This window comes from Camarhynchus parvulus, chromosome 1A, assembly GCF_901933205.1.
Source record: "Camarhynchus parvulus chromosome 1A, STF_HiC, whole genome shotgun sequence".
Classification (NCBI taxonomy): Eukaryota; Metazoa; Chordata; class Aves; order Passeriformes; family Thraupidae; genus Camarhynchus; species Camarhynchus parvulus.
Genome location: NC_044586.1, coordinates 14,764,073 through 14,781,249, shown reverse-complemented (window position 1 = coordinate 14,781,249; position 17,177 = coordinate 14,764,073). Strand labels below are relative to the sequence as shown.

General features: G+C 41.4%; 1 protein-coding gene across 3 annotated transcripts in view; it reads right to left on the bottom strand.

The window, feature by feature from the left end:
- The window catches only part of RASSF8 (Ras association domain family member 8), a 70,059-nt gene that overhangs the window by 25,992 nt on the left and 26,890 nt on the right, over positions 1-17,177 (bottom strand). For all 3 annotated transcript variants that reach the window (XM_030959369.1, XM_030959370.1, XM_030959371.1), the window contains exon 2: positions 7,741-7,823. The gene's annotated coding sequence lies outside the window, so the exon portion shown is untranslated. The remainder of the gene's footprint in view (positions 1-7,740; positions 7,824-17,177) is intronic.

Sequence of the window (17,177 nt, the reverse complement as noted above, 5' to 3'; positions counted from 1 at the left end):
GTGAACCTTGCATACAAATGAGCCCATGCCTCCCCTTCCAAGTTTGCACTGAAGGATGCAGGAAATAAAATACATCCTGAAACTGAAATCTGCTTAAATTTGGATTAATAGAAGTCTTAAAAGTCAGTTAAGCACGTGGTTTAAAGCCATGGTATGACATGATTACTGAAATCTCACTGTAATGAAATGCAATTTCTGAAACAGCAACAAGGTGAGGCACTTTCAACTTGAGCAACATAACTGTTCCAAGAAATTATAATCTCAAAGCTTTATTCAGTGAGCAGCTACATTATTCATTAAACATTACCTAAGAAATCTCAAGTTGCTCTCCTGGCAACCTAGAAAAGTCTGCAAGACAGAACAGAACTTATTACTATAAGGAGTCTTTAAACAGTTAACCAAGATATGAGTGGGGGGAACCCATCACTTTCTAAAATTTACACTTGGCTGTGCTTACTTCCATATTTCCCCAGGCACAAAAGAACTTCCTTGCTTCTTCTATTCTCTATTTATAGGACTCAGCTGGATCACTTAAGTATTTCCCCTCTCTTGACAATTGTGAGCTTGGCTAATTTTATCAGAGCAAAATCTGAGGTAATCATAAAACATAGCAATAGCTTATGGGCTGAAATACTCAAAGTGTATTACTTAATTCATGGAATCATGGAACATGTTAGGGTGGAAAAAGTCCACCTCATTCCCATCCCTCTGCCATGAGCAGGGGCACCTTCCACTATCCCAGGTTGCTCCAAGCCCTGTCCAGCCTGGCCTTGGACACTTCCAGGGATGGGGCAGCCACAGCTTCTCTGGGCAACCTGCGCCAGGGCCTCACCAGGAACAATTTCTTCTATATATCTCACCTAATTTCCCCCTCTTTCAGTCTGAAATCCCATAGTTCTGTGGCATTGCCGCAGGCAGCTCCAAGAGAAGCCTATACCACTTTGGCCACACACACAGAATGGACGTGGAACCAAGGTCTCTCTTCAGCTGATAATTTTAGGGAAACTGTTACAAACTTTGTACTTTATAAACCACTAATTCTCTATAAGTGTTGCTGAAACTCACCTAAACTCCAAAAATCACTGGGAGGAGTGAGAAGTGCAGATATGAACATCATAATAAATACACTTCCCCTTGGAAGTCCAATAATGGTCACTTATCACATTCATAGAAAGACCCAGCAAAGAGCTCTTCAGGAAAAACATGATTCTCTGCCAAAAAACTGACAGCAATTAACAGAAGTCAGCCAGCAATGCCAATGGAAAATAGATGTTAGGTCAAATTCAATATGGGAAGGGGGGAAAAAAGTTCTTTTCCTGCTCCTGCCTCCTTTCACCATGGCAACAATTTGTAAACCAGCACAGCTTCCCATGTACTGATTTCCCTTCGTATTTTCAGACAGCATCTACATTCTGCACTTTCTGAGAAGGAGCCTTTCACTGCTGGCCATGCAGTCGCAGGCATTCATCTCAGCTCCTTATGGCTGCATCCTCCTGCTCCTGCTCACTGCAACCTCAGCAACCCCATCGAGTCCATTTGCCCAGCACGAGGATGTCAGGACAGATTTCTGGAGTCAGCAGACTTGCCAAATCCAGGCAGGGCAAAGCAGCCCTCCCCTTTCTTCACTTGGTCAACTTATTTTCCCTCAGGAAGTCCTTCCACACTGATCTCTGCCCTTCTTATTCACTTCTTGCTCAGATTACCCAGGAACTCTTTATGGCTCACTCACCAGAGTCACCTCAGACACACATGGAAGTGCAACTCCACCAAGTTACTGGGTAAATCTCTCTATCCTCCTTCATGCTGTTCCTTAACCCACTTCTGCAGAGCACCTACCAAAACACAATGGAGCAGCAGGCGAGACCCTACTGCTTTTTGGGCTGATTGAGCTTACTCTATTCACCTCCACACCCTGGGCAGGGTGCACCTTCTCTTTGGGGTTCTGCTGCCTTGCAGAGAGGCCAAGACAAGCACAGTTCTGCTTTAAAAAGTTCCTGCAAAGCACCCAGATGAGGGCAACGTAATCAAGACCTTCTGGAAGTACACTCGTCTCTCCAGAAGGAATTGTATCATCATTCCTCCTGTCACAGGGGATCTTCACCATTTTTCCTGAGCTTAGAAGATGCCTGGGATGCCAGACACTGGTACTGAAGAACACAGAGTTATTAACATTGGAAAAGATCTCCAAGATCACAGAGTCCAACCTCTGACCAAACACCACCTCGTCAACTAGGTGCCACATCCAGTCTTTTCTTAAAGATCTCCAGAGATGGTGACTCCACCACCTCCCTGGGCAGCCCCTTCCAATGTCTGACCACCCTTTCAATGAACAAATTCTTCCTGAAGCCTTCCTGACATAGAGTCCAAGTTAAACAAAACAGCATCTCAGCACTGCTGCGTGAATTGCTGTGATGAATTCTCTGGGTTATCATCACACTGCTTATGAAGGACAAAGCCCAGCTTGCATTTCTCTTCGGAAGCAGAAGAAAAACCAAACCAAGAGATCTGATTAGGACATTTTTAGTTTCCCCTGGTCTTTCTTACTTAAAAGCACCGCAGTATCTGTGGATTCTGTTTCTCCACAGAAACAGAGGAGAGGCTGTGCAGTCTGGAGAGCCACTGACAGTACTGAATAATAGACAGGGTTAAGAATTTAGAACTGTGTGAGGGAGCTCAAGAAAACGAGCCTGGCCAGTTTTCAGTTTTTTTAATAAAATGTGGCTGATGGGATTTCTAATCTTTATTGATATGCAGCCATGGAAGTGTACAATACCAGGTAACATCAGGAGGCCAGAATGGCTTATTAAGCAAAATTACCTAGCAAGCCATCTAAATCCTGGAAAGAACTCAAGGGGAAGTGTCCACAGAAAGTCTGTGTTAATCATGAGATGGTAAGCAAATAAACACCTAAAACTGTGTAAAATTTAAAGCTTTAAATCATAAAAACATCCAAAACTTAACATTTAAATTAAAATCCAACTACATGAGTTTCCTCAGACCTAGGAAAGGCTATATGAAAGAAATCTTATATTGTTCTTTATAAAATTCTTATTCATAAAAGTACAAAGCCAGGCTTACCAAGTGAGGTAAGCCAGGCATTCACATTTCTCTTCCTATTTAGTTATGAATGACCTGAATATGAACTTGAAGGTATTTGTAAGATTTTTGCAATTTGACAAATGAGATGCATTTGACTTCATTTAGCCACTATTTTTTTTCCTCACTCCAAGATATCAAATACTAAAGTATGTTTCCTTAACAACTACAATTCAAAAACATAAGCCTTTATTTCCTTAAAGCCCAGAAATTCTCATTTTTAAACATTGTGCAACTATCCTTTGTAGGAAGCAGTCTGCAGAACTGCCAAATCTACATGAAACAAAGAGAAGAGATTGTATCAGAATGACATGCCTTCAAAAAGCTGATTTTCTTTCCTGCCAGAGAGAGAAATGACTAATGTGCATTGTAATTAGTGCAAAAAACAGTACTATCTTTGCAGTTGCAGACTGGGAAAAACTACAGTTTGATGTTTACACTGCAGTAAATAAAGTGGAAAAACTTTTGAGTTGGGTAATAAGCACATTTTTCCTCTCAAGTGTTTAATGACAGTGAATCATTAAACACCCATGAGGTGAGGTCTTCCCTATGTTGCTACTACAAAGATTAGAATTGCAGAATTCCCTTGTGATTGATAAATTAATAAAACCCAAACAAAGTTATTTTAACTTTTGAGTCCACAGGAATTGCATAATTCTGTTTTTCCCACTGCTCTACAGCAAGTGAGAGGACGCAAATCTTGCCAAAGCTTGATAAATGAATAAAAAAAAAGGGAGGAAATGGTTTGCCTGCAACACCTGGGGCTTGGATGCAGCAACTCACGTCTCAAGAAGCCAATATTTTTGAAGCAGAAAAGCTAGGGACTACTGTCTCTTCATGTAGGAGGCATTTCCACACACCACCACCCCCACCATTTATTATCAATACTTCTGTCCTTTCCAGACATTCTGTCTCCACTTACATTCCATTTTCAGTTTGCCCTCAGCTGGCAAGCACAAGATGAATCCCAACTCTGAAAAACCACTGGAAGAAATTTTTTTTCCCAACTATCAGACCACTGTATTTCTTCAGAAACACTTTCAAAGTATTCAACTTGAAATGCATTTCAAATACATGAAGTACTGCTGTTTCAAAATGCAAAGAAACCATTCAGATGTGGATATAAGATCCAAGTTTAATGTAAGGACAGATTTACACAGGACTGTAAAGCAAAGGAAAAGAAGCTTTAAATGAGAAATCAAGAAACCACAGGTAATAAAAAAGTGACCAAGTGAGGAAGAGGAAAGAAATGGATGCACATGCCATGGTATCTTCAATTTCAGGTCTGCCACCCCACCAGTCTGAACAAGAGCAACACAGACAGCAAGCAAACAAGAGGCACTTTGTGCAGTGTGAGGCTCTGGAGTGGGAAAGAGAGAGGAGAGATGAAAAGTATCTCTTGTAATGCAAAGAATGCAGCCAAACTCAAGGATCCCAGCAATACCACTGTCAAAGAACACTTTTCTCCTGTAGTGACTCAGTGCCCAGGCAGCAGGAGAAAGGTGTGCATCCAGCAAAGCTGAGACAGGCAGGAGAAGCAATGAGAACCTGAGAGGCAGCACTTTTCCCTTGAGAGTATTCCTTACCTCAACCAGAACTCGCCAGCACATCAGACCAAAACTCTCTGAGCCAGAGATCCTCTCAGAGAGCACCCAGGCACTTCTCCCACCTATTCATGCCTGCCAGTAGATACCAATCAAAGCTGAAGGGCAGAAAATCATGAGCTCAATGAATGAAATATTTTCTGATTCATGACCTGGGGCACTGGGATGAAAAAGGAATTGTACTCTGCTTCCATGGTTCTGGAAGGGAGCACACAGGTTTTTTAGCCCAGCCAGCAGAAGTATCTGCCCAGCTCAGGTAGGTCAAAGACATCTAGATCATGACAAACACAGGCCACAACACAGCTGGATGATACAAGTTGTCAGTGCTCACAAACCAGCAAAGTCTGGTTTTGTTGCTTATCAAACATCCCAGAAAATGCAATATCACTACGCAGAAAAACATGAAGCAGCATTCTGCCAATGAAAGCTTCTGAAGGGAGTCTTGAAACAACATTTTTGTCAACTGTATTTAAGACTTTGTGTGAGTTAATTCAATTTAAAGTGTAATTAGACCTACTGTGAACTTCAAAGAAAAAGTTATATCTATTTTTGTCCACTTTTCATATTTAAAGTATTGAAAGAAACATTTCCCAAAGTTAACTCCTCTGATTTGGTGTCCACTTGTGCTGCCAGAGTAAGTTCTGTTCCTTTTCTTCATTATTTTATTTATTGATTAACACTGAATAAAAGTGGATTGATTTTCTTTTTCTTAAAAGCACAAAAATCTATTATTACTCCATGCTTTCAGCTGGGGAAAAAAAGTTTTAATAAAACACATACTACAAGCTGACCCTGTCTTGTGCCCCAAAACATACAACAAAATAAAGTCATGTAACAACAGCAAATTACATTAGTGATGCTTAAGGCAAAAAAGTCAAACTGGTTTATTCAAAACAAGCAAAGGTAAATAAATCACTCTCCCCGTGTGAGGATGGGCAGGCACCATCCTGGTGAATTTCCAGCAGGCAAATACCTTCTGCTCTCATACAATAAAATCATTCAGAGACAGTAACTCACATGACTTGTTTCAAAGTGACAAATAAAGGAGTGACACTGCAGTCACCTGGCAGCCAGCCACAAACTCACTTCACTGAAAGGAATTTATTCAAAATAGAGTCAACAACAAATTCTTAAACATTTCAACTTGGCAGAAGAAAATCTGGCTCAACACCACTACATTCCAAGCTTCCTGGAGTTCCAGGTTAACATACATATGTGTATGCGCTCTGGCTAAGTGTCACCTGAGAAAATAAGAGACCAGTGTCTGCCTAAATTCTCTGTGCTGGTTGAGCCAGCAGCACTGTCCCCATAGCTGGTACCACCCCCCACACAAACCATCACAGCCCTTTAGCAAGAAGATGTTGTTGGCTGAAGGCAGCAATTAATGCTCTGGAAATGTTTGCTTTAGAAACAATCCACTGATGTGCATTAAAGAGACACGTAACATGCCTAGAATGTAGGGCTGAAAGTGCTTTAATGAATAACCCAAACCACCTCTCAAATGAGGCAACTTACGACAAGTCTGAAGCCAGACTCTAGCCAACACAGCATTGTGGGTGCTGTACATATGGACAGATGCATCCATATACCTGTAGCATCCTCCAGCAAAGCTCCTCTTCGCCATACACAGTGCATTTTCTATATGTGCATTGATATTGCTACTAGTTCTACACTGTAGTAAGGATAATGAAAGTATCCATCCAATGCTGCTTTGCTTCAGCTTCTCCTGTAGTAAGATAAAGCTGTTGTACCTTTATCCTTATCTGTACTTCTGATACACACACCATGGGACAAGCTCTCATTGCAGCAAATGAATAAGGCATTTTAATTTATTTTGTTCTATTGGTCCCTCAGCTGCTTCAGTTATCAACAAAACACTGCTATAAATACTGCATTTGCAATAGAAGGAGTGGTAAAATGGCATACACACACAGAAATGAAAAAGGTGGTGTGACTGCCATGAAAGTCTATCACTGAGAAGCTGATGTGTGCACAAAAGGCAAAATAGCTTTAAACAAGGCCTGTAAATGGTGACAAGCCAGAGAAGAAGCTGCATTCTCAGTTTTTCTCACTTGCATCACCAGCCTCATCTACATCATAAAACAGGGGACTCAAAAAAAATCAAACCAATATGACAAATAAACCAATGCATAATCTGAAAGTATGTATTTTAGTCTAAGGTCTGATATTTTTCCTGCATCAAGGATTCATGATTTTGTCAGGAAAAACACCACCTGCTACTGTTTACTTTTCCTGACAACTTTTCTTTTATTTTTGGCAATGTCTGAGTGGCCAAGCTGGGGGACAACTCCTCACAGTGAATCACAGAATCATTAAGGTTGGAAAAGATCTCCAGTATCACAGAATCCAATCTTTGACCCAACACCAGCTTGTCATCCAAACCAAAGAAGAAACACCAGTTGTTTCTTGAACACCCCCAAGGATGGTGACTCCTCCTCCCTGGGCAGCCCATTCCAATGCTTAGCAAGCCTTTCAGTAATGAAATTATTTTCAAGTGAAGATCTGCTGCCCAGGATCACCGGAGAAGCAGAGGAGCCAAGGACAAAAGCCTCCTCTCATTTCACACTCCCCAGCGACAGGTTAGCTGTGGGCCTCCCTCTTATACAGCAGGAAGGTGTATGTCCATGGAGATCACACCACCACAGGAGAGAGAAACTCAGCAGGGCCAGGGCGCTGCCCAGAACACAACTGGTTAGAGAAAACATTGCACAGAGCAGGGGAACTGGGATCTTGCTCAGATTACTCATCTCAGGAAAAAAGGGGGAGTGATGAACTTATGAAGCTGCCCCATTCCTGGAAGTGTTCAGGGCCACGTTGGACAGGGCTCTGAGCAGCCAGGTCTGGTGGAAGGTGTCCCTGCTCACAGAAGGGGGTGGAAGGAGATGGTCTTTAAGGTCCCTTCCAACCCAGGCCATTCTGTGACTCTAAGCTTTTGTGGTTTCTGAATGCTTCATGTGCGAGTACTTTCAGAGGAGAGCAGAAAACTCTTTCTTGGAGGGTTTTAGTGTTAACTCCTTACCTGCAGATAAAGACAGAGATGTCTGCTTATGCACAATCTGCTACACCAGGCATCAGTGTTCGCTCTGCTTATGAGGGCAGTTCCTAGAAGGAAAAAAAGGAGAAATATTGTTATACATTAGTGAAACAAACTTCTGGAGGATGAAGTTCTATTCCCCTTCCTTCCTTTAATGTTTTCGAAAAACCGAGTGTTCACCTGGCACCTATAGATCTACAACAGCCTGGTACATACAAGCAGTATTTTATTTTTGAAAAGTTAGTTCAAAAGAAACTTGGGATACTGCTCTTTATTTGCTGCTTCTTATACCTGGTGTGACATGTTCCTGCTATAAATAACTAAGTGTGGTAAACAATGTTTCAACAGCTTTCCAGAACATTAGGGAAAAAACACCCAAAAAAACCCCTAAGCACTGTATTAGGTAGTCACGAGCATCTACCACTGGTAAATTGTAAATATAGGAGATTATTTCACAATCTTCTTTCCCAATTTTCTTTTTAAGGAAAATAATCCTCAGACTGGAGTGCCTCCAGCATATAACCCTCCAAGTGCTCTGGAGCTGCACACCCTGACTCCCTCACAGCAGTGAATCATGAGCAATGCATGCACAAACAGCCAAACAAACTGGGCAAAAGGTAACAAATCCCAAACAGCTGATTAAGACTAATAACCAGCTTGGGAGGGATGCTTACTACAACAATGTTTAACAGCATCATTGTGACAGACATTGCCTAATATTAGGGCACAGCTAAGGAGAACATGTGAGATGTGGTTATTTTTAAGCCTTCACAACCAAAGATTTTCTGAGTTGTATTTTAAAGGAACTTATCTATTATGTGTAACTCTACATGGGAACTTTATAGAGTGCAGCATGGAAAAACAGCTCTAAATCAGAAAAACTTTCCACTGGTATTTCAGCATCTCCTCTACCACCGTTGTCAGACACTGAATTTTGTCCAGACAGAATGTTTGTCTCCTAATATCTGTCTGATGGAAAGATGTAATAAGTACCAACTCCAGCATAAGAACATCATAAGACTTCAGAAAACAACAAAAACCTCTTAAAGATCTGGAAAGAAGGGAGGTCTGTAAAACACTAAACCATGCACACCATGCATCCAAGCTCTATAGAAGTAGTTGCATCTCTCATTATAGCCCAAAACTCCACAACAGGACATTCAGGAGCTCCAAAAGTCTCAGGCACATATGATTTATACCATGACTGACCCAATATGCAGCTTTCTTTCACAAACTGATATGAATTAAATGTCTGGGTTGCCACAGTATGTTTTTGTGATGTTTTGTGCTTTCCACTCTGCAGACTCACTAACATTTACTAACAGTTCACATGAGCCTTTTACTCTAGCTCTGAAATGAACAGAATAATTTTTGGCAAGTTTATGTCTCTCAGCTGAGAAGCTGTAATTTAACAGAAGGAAGATATGCTTATTAAATCTCCTTAATGCATTTGATTGCAGTTCCATTAGAGAACATTCCTTTAAGTTCTCTACTCAGGTTATTCACCACATAGTCAAACAGTCATAGAAAATGCAGAACATTCATCTAACCCAACACATCACGTTAAATCACCAGTGCTTGAGCCCCAGTTACTTACCAACCCCCACTTACATGTTAGATTAGGAAAATAAATCTGGTTTTAGGATACAGATGGTGAATTAGTTAATCCAGAGGGACAGATGCTTGAATTTTGGGAGGGAGAGACAGAGAAGAGAGAAATAATCACCTCACCCCAACTAAGAAAACTCAGCTTTGAGATGCTAAAAGTTGTCTTCACCTACTGCAAATTGATCAACTCCCAATACACAAATAGTAAACATTTCAATTACCACTGTTTGTTAATTACCCCAGGACACTTAATACAGAGAAGAGGAGTGGATTCTGAGCCTGAGAATGGAGTGACCATGATGCTGATCCAGCAGCAGGGACTGACACTTCCACTCCAATAGAGCCACGTTATCTGTAGCTCTATCGAAACCCTAAAGCTCCTCTCAGACCACTCTGCAAACTGAGTGGGAAGGAGTAAGGATAAGAGCAACATTCTGTCCTTAGGGAGCCCTATTAAATCAGATTCCCAACATCAGCCACTTCCTCTTTGTTTTCCACAAGCCATATGGCTTCCTGACAAAATCTGTACAAACAATAAATCCATTAATCAAGCCACTGCTGGAGGAAAAGGCTTTTTTCCCCCCTCTTCCCTTCATCAATCCAGACATTTTCATAGTGATGTTTTATGTATTTCATTTTATGGAAGTCCCAAGGAAAATACTAAAGTGGTCTTTGTTCTCACACTGCAGCCCCAATTACAGTTCATACTTGTGGAAGGAGATCCTCACATAAAATGCAAAGAGATACAGGCATAGAGAGAAGTCAGTCAAACCAACAAGAAAGGAGTCCAGCCTAGATGAATCTTAGCAGGGATACAGCATAAATTGCTACCTAGGTTTGCTGGCATACTGTCTCAAAAAAACCAAAAATTATAAAGAAAACAATAATTAACAGAAGTAGGTAAAATAAGAGAGGCATTAGAAGTCTATTCCCACAAGGCTCTCAGGAGATGGACACATGCAAATGCCACAAGTAGCTCAAAGGAAGAGCTTCTCTTAAGAGATGCCACAAAAAAGAACTTCCCCACATGCAGGGAACTCTGTGGGAGGGAGGAAACAGAGAGCAGCAAGATTTCTACCTCTTGTAGGTGGGAAACTCCTTTCCAGCAGGGGGAAAGATCTCCCACTCCTCTGAAAGAAGGGAGAAGAACACTAAACCCAAACCTAACCAGGCTCGTTCTTTCACCAAACAAAACATACACTTGAAGGACCGCTGGAAATGCAAACTTCCCATTTTGATGATCTGTTCCATGCAGGCTTTTCCCAAAACTTCTTCGAATGAACTTTCATTAGTCAATAGTCTTCAGTGCAGGAGGATTGGGAAGAACAAGACATTACTCTACAACTCAGGTGGTCTCTTGCAGTCGCACATTTCTAAAGCAACTGTGACCCTTCCACTCATATGGAAGAAAAACAAGATTGGCATGGTAACAAATCTTTTTACCTTAAATCATGTTTTATTTTCTTCACAGCTGGTCTACAGCTTACTGGATGACCAAAACTGTTCCACAATTCATGTGAGCAAAAACAACCCTCTGTTTAAATGAAGTTCTGGAAACACAAAGCAGCTTATGACACTGACAAAGACTTTGCAGAGAAAAAGCATTTAAAAAGGTGTGAAGTTCACTTTTCAAAACTTGGAGCAGGGTTGCTTTGGGTTTTTTTTTGGGTGGGGGGGGAGGGTGGCATTTGCATTATTTTTTAAATACAGGAAAGCAGCATTCTTGATTAAAAGCAGGAAATCTTTGAAATTACATCCCTTTCTGTCTTTGTTGAATTAAGTAACAATTAGCCACAAAGAAGAAAAAAAATTACAGAGCTTAGAAAGTTTGAATCATTATCTCCAAGGAGACACATCTGTAATGTTAACAAGGTCAGAACATTTCAGTCAGTTCTTGTGGGTAATAGGAGATACAAGATGTTAGCTTCTGTTCCTATCAAGGCAGTGACAACTCTGGAAAGACTGCAGATATCACTTGGAGCCTACACCACTATGAATTATTAGCCTTGAGGCCACAGCCTAGAAAGATACAACATCACATCCAAAGTACAGAGGGATTTGTGGATGCCTAGAGGTAGTGATGAAAGGTGTGTTTGTTTTGGACAGGATGGTAAGGAGGATCAGGTGCTGCCAGCTGGGGAGGCCTTTTACCACATCTGGGGCAGATGGTCCCAATTATCTTCTCATCACTGCTAATCAGAATTCATCTTTCAGCAGCTATATAATAACCTATGTAAAAATAAACCTGGGATTGGTGTTTGGCTTCTAGCAAGGAGAGAGCGTGCCTGTCACAAGTCAGTCAGTGCAGGCAGCATCCTGTCTTGGATCTCATTTACAAGCCTGGGGTATGAAGCTCAGCAGGTGCAAGATGGTGTCTTCACATCAGGTCTGAAAACAGAATACAGGTAATGCTGACAGGAAAACTCAGGGGCACACCAGTGGGGAGGAAAAGGCAGTTCTCCCTCCTACCAGTTCATTCTTCTGCCCTTTCTGACCCTATTGATAAACAGCATGTGCTCCCAAATTAACACGATCTCTAGCAGCCTGTCCTGGCTACTGCCCTTATCTACAGGGACAAAACTGATCCAAACTGGAAGCAAGATATATTATTTGGAGAATATAAACAGCATCAAGCTCTTCATGTCTTCACTGACTGAAACCACTTGTTCATGTCCTCACTTGGGTGTCAAAGGTGGCCAGTCATAATAAGATAATAAAATTTATTTCCTCTCTTCCCTGAGCAACCTAACACCTCAAATAGAGTTGAGAAAGGATTTATCCAGCCCAGACTTTACCGCACCATTAAGTCTCATACCCTGTATGGGTTAGCAAGAGCAACACCATTTACATCCCAGAAAATAAGGTGCTTCCTTGTTACTGCTATTTAGCTCTTCTCAGGAGGAGAAAAAAACTGCTGATCTTCAAATTCAGCTCTAAACTACTCCTTATTTGCCCACAACACTGCATCCTAGTTCTTTAAAGTCTACTATAGTGTTGAAAAGCAAGGGCTACAAAAAACCATGTTGACACATAAATCAAGAAGAGTCATATTAAAATTATAAAGCAGCTTGATGTAAAAGAAAAGTCTTGACTGAGATCTCCAGAGTTCTGCCAGTCATTTGTCTCCTTGCAAGTACGTGAAGGGCATCTACTTTCCAGGAACAAGAGGTTTGAATTCATTTAAAATATTTCTAAGCCTTTAGAGTTGCATTTGTTGAGAAGAGAGAAGAAAAACACTTGAAGTGATTTATTTTCTTTTTGTTTAAACAACACAGCCAAGAGAGCCCTGCCACGTAAGCTCAGAGGACACCAGAGCAGAATACCCACAGGTAGAGCACGTTGCTTTCTCTTCCTCCAAATGAACACTTCATTTTGAAACCCCTGTGATTAAAGCCCATGGAACCACTACTCCAGGATGAAAAGGGGGTGCTGATACAGCAGAAAACCATCAGAGCTCACCCACAGACTCACCTGCACATCCCACTCTACTCCCTCACCCTCGCAGCTGTGCCTGGAAAACACCAGGGGAATTGCACAGAAACCAGGAGCTTCTCTTCCTGTCAGCAACACCACTTCATTTTTTTTCAACACAGGAGGCATTGAGATGTCACACTCACTGACAAGAGGAATGCTTTCCTCTGCTCCCTTCAGCAGCCCTGGAAGCAGGATGCTTCCAACAAGCCGCTGCTCAGAGGATTCCCTCCCAAAACACTGCCCTGGCCACACCGCTGTGCTTCCACACAGTCAGGCTTACTTCACAAGGTAATTATTCAACAGAACAACAGCGAAAGTCATGGCAATAATTTGCTTTGTTGTTGAAAACTTCTTTTTCACTCATAGTCAAACCCAAGTCTGCCCTTTGATTTAAAGAGAGCAGCTCGCTCACTTTACATTCCTGCCTTACCTGCACAATTTCACACTTGACTACTAATTCTTCAAACAGCAAACTCTTGCCATACCTACCTATGATTAAGTATTTTGCACTGGTTCTCAGAAAAGCATGTATGAGAAAACATATTTAAAGAAAAAGATCAAGAGACTGAGTAATAGAGTCAAGCAGCATTTAGCAGAAATCAGGATTAGGCCTGGGTATTCACATATTGACCGACCTGTTTGGGTTGGAGGTTAGCTCTTGTTTTAATCCTAGTGGTTAGAACTACAGGAAGGCATTTTAAAGGAATGATTCAAGTTCAAACATGTATTTCAATATCATGCACATCTCTGAAAAGTACAGTTGGGCAAGTCATCCAGGTACTTAGGCAACACAGAAGGAGTAGCACACAAAAATAGAAGTATAATGACGTGGCATTTGTTTTAATTTCTTTCCTTGAGGATATCTGACAGTAATTGAAAAAAATAATATAATAAGATTCTGGTTTATTTCCATTTGTGTAGTTAAAACCATGTAGAACTAATGAAAGACAAACCCAAATCTCCCTTTGCAGAGAAGCTGTGGCTGCCCCATCCCTGGAAGTATCCAAGCCAGGCTGGATGGGGCTCTGAGAAACCTGGGATAGTGGAAGGTGCCCCTGCCCATGGCAGGGGATTGGGACAGGATGGGCTTTAAAGTCCCTTCCAACTCAAGCTATTGAAAGAGTTTATGATTCCTTTACCTCTGAGCAGGTGTCCCTGCCAGCAGAATGGCTGCACTGGTGGCAAAGCAGTGGCTCACCATGCAGCCTGTATCTGCAGTACAGCCAGAGCACAACAGCCCCTCCAGTCTGCTCACAGTCAATACCACAATTCTTGAGTAAACAGTGCTCCACTTTCTAGGCACTGCCAGACAATTTCCATTTCCACATCATATCAATTTATAGGCAATTCTTGAGAGCCTGCTCTATTTTTGAAAATAATGAAAGACTGCTGCTATCTTTGCAGGTACAAGCCCTGTTCTGCTTCTCTGGGTTGTTTACACAGCATCCCTTTGTGTGATGATTTAGCCTGGTTTTGTATGAGCACCTAGGTAGGTTAGTTTGCAGAGCCCACATCAGGAGCATAAAATAATTAAGATATCAGGATTAAAGAGTCGCTGTTTGTAAATTCAAGTTGGTTCCATTTAGGATTAACCCAAGCCAGCAAAAATATCCAGTGTCAAGTCAGTTTCGTCTGTAACATCAGCAGAACATTCAACATCCCTCTGCATTTCCAAACAACCCTTTCAATATGAGACAGCTCTCACCCAAACCAGTGATTTTCCAGAAGGTCTAAAGGTTAACTTCAATTACCCTTTTCTTGGCAAGGAGTCATAAGCCACTGCTAATAACCTCAATTCCAGACTTCTTAGAATTGCACAGGACAAAGCAAAGCATTTAAGACAGTGCTGTCAGCAGCAGCAAAACCTGGCAGGTGACAGAGAAATCCAGCCCCTGTTCCAAAGGCCTGCAGTGCTGTCTTTTGTGACTGCCACCTTGCAGGCAGCGCACTGCTGCAGCCTTCCATCTGATTCCACAAACTCATCTTTTCCCTGTTTCCAAAGCACACAGCTCCTGACACTTGAAAGCAGAATTCTGAACTGTACCATTCTCCCTGCCTGCTCCATTTCTGTCTGGCCCATGTGGCACCCCTCAGATCTGAGTGAACTGGGTCAGCAATCAAATCCATATTTGTAAGAGCCAGAAGCTCACAAAGAGTCCAGCAATATGCATGAGCCAATGAAACTACACTGCTGAGAGGATAAAAGGAGCCTGTGAATTCCTCCCTAGCCATGCCAGTGCTCATCCACAAGGAAAGGACATCACCAAGACAATTTTCACTCATGAGAGCCATCAAAAGCCCACCTCTTGGTTCTGCTTTTGTACACAAGACAAAGTGCTCAAGGGCCAAAGAGATATATTATCATCAATACATTAAGAGATCTTTATTTGAGATGATGTCTTGAAAACAACTTCATTAGCGTATGTGAAATGTGGAAAAATGGACAACAACACGTAGTTTTCTTGTTTATGTTGAAACACCCTCAAAGTAACTCAATTTCAGTATAAGAATAATGCAGTAAGTTTGTTAAGCAATAATTTCTTTCAGGTAACTTGTGTCTGCAAAAAGCTTCCCTCTCATGAACTTCAAATGTCTTTAAGTGGAAGCACACAGTGGCTAATAAGAGGCGAAATACTAAAGTGTGCAACTGTTACATGTTTCATGGCTCAGATGGCTCCTGCAGAGAGCAAAGCCAGGCCTGAAAGCTTGCAGATTTCCAGCTTGCTCCACAAGCATTTGTCCTTGGGGAAGAGGAGAACCCTCCATCAGTCCTTCATCCAATGGCCCTGTCCTGTGCCATCGCGTTCCCCTCCCAGAGCGTGAGGAAATGTTATCGGGATTATAATATCCCATTTCTCAGTTACTAACCAAAGAAATGCACATCTTACAGCAGCTACTGCTATTATATAACCACAGATTTCTTTTCATATGGAGCTTTAATCTCTCACTGCATTATGTAGTCAAGAGATGACAAACTTCCTTATTCGTTCCTTGCAATTACCCATGAGTCAATGGAAGACAAACATGGAGCTGATTTTTCCTGGATTTACCACATTCTCTCCAAGGAAATGTAATCAACCCTCTGTGCCACAGACTCCAGGTACACTTGGACCTTACACAGGTGCAAGTGTAAGGCAAATATGAGAGAGAAAAGTTCATTTCTCTGTTGCAACCCACTGCCTCCTTCCCAAATAGCAGGAAGTAAAGCCACAGCATTTGTCTCTCTTGAGACTTAGGAGAAACCCTGCAGAAAGTGATCAAGGCACAGCAGTTTCAGAACTAATTAAAATCTCTAGTTGGACACTTACTGGTTGTTAATTAGCACCTGGGAGAGACAAGGGCCAACTCATCAGCTACCAGGAAATGCAATTGATGCCATTAAAGTATTTGAAATTTCTTTATTTATTTGATACTATAAAGGTACACAACAAGTTCTTGCTTCACCTCCTACTAAACTTAATCTTTGTCATTGGCAACACAACACTTCCAAGGTCACTAATAATCAGGAAGAAAGCAACACTTTACTGTCCAGTTCTACTGTTCAGCTTATGGCAAAGACTGGTGCCGTCTCTGTGAAATCCACCTCCTCACATCTCAAACCAATGGAAATGGAAAGAATTAATTTTAATGTAAACATTTAAACTAATTTTTCTTATACAAACATGACCCCTAACAGTCAGTACTTGAATTCTCTGAAAAAGCTGTATTTTTGGGGATGACATGCAAGGCATGGAATGGGAGACAAGGAAAAGCTACTGTAATAGATGACTGCTCAAATCTACTAGCTCAAATAAAAAAAGGAAAGCAACACCCAAAAGGCTTTTAACAACAAAGATAATGGGCTGGTTAAAAAATACCTCGTGTAGCAAAGTGAAAATAAATGTATAAAGCTTAGTGGCATCCCTGCCTATGGCAGGGGGTTTAGATCAAGATGATCTTTAAACTCTTTTCCAACATAAACCAGTCTGTGATTCTAGATAACCAGACTCTCCAAGCACTGCAACAGTGAAATGAGAGAAAAATCTTCATATACACAAAGCTTTCTCTTCACAAGATCTTCAAAGCAGGGAATCCTTTCTGTTTTAAATTTTCCTGACTAATAAAGTCCTCACATTAAGCCCAGAGTCAGAACAAGGCACAAGTCAACACTTTTATTCAAAGACCCTTCCTTACAGTTTAACAACCAGTTACTTATTTACTTTTTTGTTTGCTTGGTTTTGGTAGGGGACTGTCAGACTCATTACCTAAAATTAAGTGTTCAACGTAAACCAGACAAAATGGAAAGATTTCTTCAGAGTTCAAAAGCAGGACTGAGATCCTGCTGCCATTAGCAGAAAAAA